Source organism: Mesoplodon mirus, assembly GCF_964341445.2.
Source record: "Mesoplodon mirus genome assembly, chromosome: 7".
NCBI classification, from domain to species: domain Eukaryota; kingdom Metazoa; phylum Chordata; class Mammalia; order Artiodactyla; family Ziphiidae; genus Mesoplodon; species Mesoplodon mirus.
Genome location: NC_138983.1, coordinates 131,776,272 through 131,783,482, shown reverse-complemented (window position 1 = coordinate 131,783,482; position 7,211 = coordinate 131,776,272).

Sequence of the window (7,211 nt, the reverse complement as noted above, 5' to 3'; positions counted from 1 at the left end):
TCTTGTCACCTAGTTATAACTAACTACTCTTAGGATTTGGGTGTATATTTTTTCAGAATATTTGTGTGTGTGTAGTCGTGATGGCTTAAATTGGTTCGCAAAGACAATTCACACATAAACATATACAAACACACAAAAACAGATGTGATCATATTAAGTATGATTTTATAACTATTTTTCATCCTGTAACACATTGTAAACAGCCTCTGTGTGATTAAATATATATGAAAATCATGATCTTTAACAGCTGTACTCATTATGTTTGAAGCTGTAAGGTCAGTGGAATGATGTGAAATGTTTCTGTTGGCTGCACAGGAGGACAACATTGTTTCCTTCTTTTCAAAGAACTTTTTAACAGTGATGTGTTCATCTGAGGATCCTAAATTCCTTTTCTAAGAGTAGCTTTCTCTTTGATTTATTCTCATGCGTGACATTCTGCACATCCCTCCCACCACCTTAGTTCAGGTTTCCTGGTCTCCAGCCCCATCCTTCTCCTTCGCCCTTTACCAAAATTCAAAGACAAGTCTGGAGATGTCAAGGCTCTTCCATTTTGCTCACCATCAACTACAGTGAAGTCCCAACTCTGGTGCTAACCACTTTGGGCTCCAAATGTGATTCTAGCTTCATTTATGCTTTACTTTCCCTAGTAGGGGAGAAGCTTCTATGTCCCAGGCAGGTAAATGAAGAAGCAACCCTTTCTATTCCTCCTTATTCTCCCCACTTCACCCCAAAGGAGAGGATGGTTTATAGCAGGGGTCCCCAACCCCTGGACCACCAGCAGTCCGTGGTCTATTAGGAACCGGGCTGCACAGCAGCAAGTGAGTGGTGCACGAACAAAGCTTCACCTGACGCTCCCCATCACTCACATTACCCCCTGAACCATCCCCTCCATCACTGGCATTACTGCCTGAACCATCCCTTCCATCGCTGGCATTACCTCCTGAACCATCCCCTCCATCGCTCGCATTACCTCCTGAACCATCCCCTCCATCGCTCACATTACCACCTGAACCATCCCCTCCATCGCTGGCGTTACCTCCTGAACCATCCCTTCTATCGCTGGCATTACCTCCTGAACCATCCCCTCCATCGCTGGCATTACCACCTGAACCATCCCCTCCATCGCTGGCATTACCTCCTGAACCGTATCCCCATCCCCCCCAACCCTCCACCCCAGCCCCGTCTGTGGAAAAATTGTCTTCCATGAAACTGGTCCCTGGTGCCAAAAAGGTTGGAGACTGCTGGTTTATAGGACTGATCAGAAATTGGGAGAGTTAACTTATAATGTGGCTTAGTTGGCCCAGCCCCCTTCCTACAGCCTGTCTCATTTCTAGTTAGGACAGGCACATTCTCAGGATCTCCACTCATCTGTTCCATCTGCAACTCTGTTTCTTTGTCGAGAACACCAACAGTTGTCCAGCTCAGTTTAGACCTGGATTCATAAATTTAGTCTATGGTGTGCAATGAGGGAGCTATAAGGTCCTTGGATGTAGATGTACAACCAAGCTGGGTCTTCCAATCAACCTTATCAGCAGTAAAGCTGGCATTTTTTTTCCTGTCTGTATCTAACTTCTCAATTGATTCTGGACTCAGAGAGGGAAGAAGGATATAATTTACTATCATCATTAATCTACCCCAGCTACCTCCCACCCCTCTCTGCCATGTATACGATTCAAGTCTGTGTCATTTTCCATTCCCCAAATTTGCAGTGCTTCTCCCCCCCCACCCATATGTCCTTTAATATTTCCTTTTGTGATTCCCTTTGCCCAGAACATCCTCCTGATATTCTCTGCTGGTAAACTTCTACTTATCATTCAAGACTAAGAGCAATGCATTTCTAAAACCACATCATAAAGCAGACTGTGTGTTTCCATAGTAACAATGTAATAATTGGAGACTGTTTCTGAATAAAGATCTGTTGCAAAATCAAAGATACACTTTCCATAATACTATATAAATGATTTTTAAGAGTAAATTATTTTCCAAGTTTTACAAGGTGCACAGAAAGCTATTCCATGTATTGATTTTATAAGGAATTGCAAAGACAACGAAGTATATACAAAGCCCATGAAAAACAGAACCTTATAATAACAATGACCAATATAAACACACACTAGTAATTTAATCATTAATAAAAATAATTTGTGTGTCATTAGCTTTCTAGATGTTAAACATAATCCTTCTTATTATTTGTTGTTGTTGTTATGGACCACAGAGCATTAAAAAAGCTGGTCAGACAATTAATCAAATGCATTTCTGTTTAGCTAGAAAAGCAGGTTATTAAAGAAAAGAAGAGTCATTGAAGAATTGAAGGTTTAAAAAACTTTGTGTAGGAGTATGAAGAATGGTCTCCAGAATCTGGAATGTGTGTTCATTTTATCCTCTAAACCACATCCACACAACAGTTCCCTGGAAGGGAAAAATCATTCAAAATAAAGAAAATCTCTGAAAGTTTGTTACACCCTTTTAAGAAGGTGATTTTGGCGGGTGTGTCTGCCTTCATCACAGGGATGTGAGAAAGCTGCCCCACAGCCTGGAATGCTTTCCCTGCATCCACTCCCCACCCACATTCCCCTTAATCTCCAGTCCCTATTCTACCAGCCAGGGTTCTTGACGGCAGACAGCAGACATTGATTCTGGTTAACTTCTTCAAAAAAGGGAGTTGTCAAGAAATGGGGTGGTTCACAGAATCTTAGAGCAGACTGAGGAACCAGTTTTTGGAATCAGGCAGCAACCAGGGGAAGCCAGGTGGTGGAATCACAGCCAAGTTACACCTCAGAACCATCTGGTTAGGCTGAGCTGGCTGCTCCTGTTGGCATCACCAACACCTGATGTTTGGTATTGACTGATCGATGTCTTTTTTCTTTCCTTGTGCCAAAAAGAAATATAAGTTGTTCTTGTTTCTTGTGTCACTTGCCCCAGACTCAGAGACCTGCATGGGAATATCTGAGCTGAGCTCAGGTCTTATGTTCTCTGGAGAGATTTCACGGAAAGAGGCCAAGTCCTGGCTCCATCCAAGGCTCACACAAGGGCGGATTCCCAAATGCAGAAGGAGTGCCAATGCTGGACAGTCACAAACAAACAACTATTTTTTTTTTTTTTTCTTTTTGCGGTATGCGGGCCTCTCACTGTTGTGGCCTCTCCCGTCGCGGAGCACAGGCTCCTGATGCGCAGGCCCAGCGGCCGTGGCTCACGGGCCCAGCCGCTCCGCGGCATATGGGATCCTCCCAGACCAGGGCACGAACCCGTATCCCCTGCATCGGCAGGCGGACTCTCAACCACTGCGCCACCAGGGAGGCCCCAAACAACTATTTTTATCCCTACTTATTTTTTGGTTTTAAACCTGAATTTCACTTCCTCAGGAAGGCCTTCCCTGACCCTCCATTAAATGGGTTCATAGCACCCCATAACTTCTTCCTGGCACACTTACTGTATTTCTAATTGATTATTAGAAGTATCTGTTTATTCTAGGTTTCTCCATATAAATTACATGTTTGAAAGAACAGGGACTATGTACATCTGTTTGCTTTATTTATGTACACTGTTGCTTTATTTTTAGTGCAAAACACAGCGCCTAGAATGTCGTAAATGCTCTCTATATATCTGTCGGACCTTCTTTACTTCTACATTTCTTGGGTTATATTTCTAAATGATAGTTATTTCCCCATCCCCCTAGCTGATGTTGACTTCTGGATAATTTCTACACTCCAAATTACTTATTTTCTCTTTACCTGTGTCTAATAGGCTGCCTAACATATTCATAGAGTTGCTAATTTCAACAATCATGTTTTTATTTCTAAAAGTTCTATTTGAGGGAATTCCCTGGTTCGGGAACTAAGATCCCACAAGCTGCGCAGTGTGGCAAATAAATAAATAAAGTTCTATTTGAGTCTTTAAAAAAATATGCCTTGTCAATTTTGATTTTTCCTTCATTATACTTTCAATTTGTTTTTTTTCCTTTGACTACATCAAGTACATTTTTTCTGTATTCTGTCCCTGATAAGCCTAATAATTTTGCAGGTCTGGTTGTATAGATTGTGATTTTTCATTTATGGTGATTCTCATCCTGGTGGCTTATTTTGTGTTTGTTTAGTGGTTTTCATTAAGAGCTTATGATCCTTGGATATTTATCTGGAGAAATTCTTTGATATCTTGATTTAAACTGTATTTTTCCAAGAAGGATTTTTTTTGGTTATATATATAATATGAAATTTCCACCTAAAACACAGAGGTGGTTAGAACTTTTCAGGGGATATTTTATCTCTTTTTCTGCCCTTCTAGAGCCAAGGCCAAGACAGATACATGTCTCTGCCCTCTTCCTATGTGAGCTTTTCTCTTCCTCTAATTAAGCCATGGAAGATGTTTCCTTTTGGGGCTCTAGTATTATGCATCAATAGGTTCCAAACTCCCAACCTGCTTGATTTCCAGGCTTTATCTCTTATGTCCTGCATAGGCAACCCAATTAATCTCTGACTCTGGGCCACAGGGCATCTACTAGTTCCCCAAGGGCAAACGCCAGGTCCAGTGCTTGTGCACCCCTCTGGATTATTACTTCCTTATTTTTTCTCTTTTGCCCTCATAGGAATTCACTTAGTTTCTGCTGGTTCAAAAATTAACAAATAGATGATTTTTATTCTGAATTCTTGGTTTTGTTATATCAGGAGAGATTTTTCTGAATATAAAGTTTGTAAGATTGCTGGAAATAGCTAACCTTAATACTTATTGGATGATGAATAAATGAATACACTGACTTCTACTCTAATGAATAGAGATAATTCTTTCTTACTCTTCCATTGCTGGGTCATTGCTACACATCTGCTAACCTGTTATTTAAGAGGGAGAAGTGCAGTGGGTAAGAAATTATGTACTAGAAAGAAATAACTATTTTCTTCATAAAAATAAACCTCAAAAACATCATCTAAATATGGAACTGGAAAAAGATTCTCTGAGTAGTGAGGGGGAATTAGACCAAGTAATCCTGACCTGTACTAGAAACTGTCCTGGCCCCTAGAGGGCTTCTGCTCCCCCTCAACATTGGATAAACTGCCATAAACTTTCTGCTTTGTGGTGTTTGGGGAGACAAAACCAGAGTGTTCCAATATGACTGAGATGCTGGGGATGACAAAAGAGGAATAAGAGTACAGAGAGAGAGAGAGGGAGGGAGGAAGGAAGGGAGGGAGAGAGAGAGAAGGAGGGGGGAAGGGAGAAAGAGAGAAAGTGAAAGCTGTACTCTTTCATGACTGAGTCACAAAGCATCACTTCTATCATACTCTTGGTTTGAGAAATCCCAAGTCCCTGCCTAGATGCAAGGTTAGAAAGCACAGACACCATCTCTTTATGGGAGGAGGGTTAGTTTCATTGTACCAAGAGCATGTGGGATGTAAGATGCATGCATGCATGTATGTATGTATGTATGTATGTGTATGTGTGTGCTGGAATGGCCATCTTTGGAAAGAATAATCTGCCACACATGCACATTGTCTAGCTGTTATAAACATAATACATAGAAAACATCCAGCATAATGCCAGGTGCTCTGAAGTTGCTCCATATGCATTATTTCTTTTTCCTCCTGATTTCCTCCCTTTTATATGAGAAACAAAAGGGGGGTTTATTTTAAGAGAAATAAGATAGATGAGAAATAAAAAAAGGTACTTTTGCATGTGTTATCATACTGAAAGTTGGTAGGTTAGTAAATCTCCATTTTATAAATCAGGAAATTATGCCTCAAAGATGTTTAGTAATTTTAGTGTTAAAGTAATTCCGCAGGATGATTTATTAAGATATTCATTTGTTTTTGTCCTCCATTTTAAAGTAAACTTTTAATTGAAGGGTAACATAAGAACACAGTTTGATGAATTTTCACAAACTGAACACACCCATGTAACCAGCACCCCTATCAGAAACAGGACATTGTCAGCAACCCTGAAGCACCCTTCATAGACCTTTCCAGTCACTAGCCCTCAACTGACCAACCATGAATAACTGCTATCTGACTTCTAACATCAAAGGTTAGTTTCCTTGCCTTTGAACTTCATATAAATAGAATCATAAAGTATGCCTTCTTTTGTCCTTGGCTTCTTTTGTTTCATAATAGGTTTGTGATGCTTATCTGTTTAACTTTCATGAAACTTTTTGGCATGTTTTAAGGGTATATATGTGTATACTTATTTTTATTTGGTATACATCTAGGAGTATAACTGCTGTGTCAAAATGTATGTATATGTCCAAGTTTGTTAAATACTACTAATCAATTTATTGTACCATATACAGCAATGTACAACAATATTATACCATGGTACCAATGACTGCAATATAGAATTGTACCAATGTTTTATTCCTTGTTCCTATGTAATTCTTCTCCCCCTATTCCCCTTCCACATACTTTAGGCAGGTAACTACGGTTTTAACTTTATTTGCTTTAGGTTTTTTTGCTAGGTATAAATCAGAAGCAGCCTGAAGTTAATGCCCTTCCCACTTTTAAGCCAAAATCTACTGATGAGATAGTACTGGTTGGCCAGGAAGAGTAGGTTCAGTGAAGGAGAACTCTCAAGGTAAGGAGGGTGAAGGACAGAGAGACTCCCTTGGTCAGAAAGTGAATAGAAGTCAGTGGGTCTAGGAGACAGCAGGAGCCAGAGGACCTGAATAGCTGCTTATGCTCTTTTTAGTAGGGTAACCGTATAATTTGTTAGCCAAATCCAGACACTTTTGAGAGTGAGAAGGTTTGCTATTAATAATTATACAGGGATAATGGATGTAAATCAGGACTGTTCCAAGCAATCTGGGATTATTTTAGGCAGCTTCAGTGGAAACTTACAAATGTAGTTGCTCACATATCTTTGAATATTTCCTAGAATATTCATGTAGCAGATCACATGGAGAACAATTTTGTCATCTGAAGGATGACAGGATTAAAACCTTTAGGTACATCTCCTGTTAATACCTTAGCCTGCACACATCCATCGAGTAACTTTGTAAAGGGGTGTGTGTGTGTGTGTGTGCGCGCGCTTCTTTGCATATGTGATGTGATATTTTAATCTCCTCATTTATAGTAAAAGCCAGCCTATGGCCCTTAGTAGAGCTGAGGGTAGGTGGTGTTTGGGGCGGGGGTGTCTCCACTGTTCTGAGCAGCTCATGGTGCTAGAAACATTTTGACTGAGGTGCTTTCCATATCACCTACAAGTCTGACCTAACTTTTTTTTTTGTCCTATTC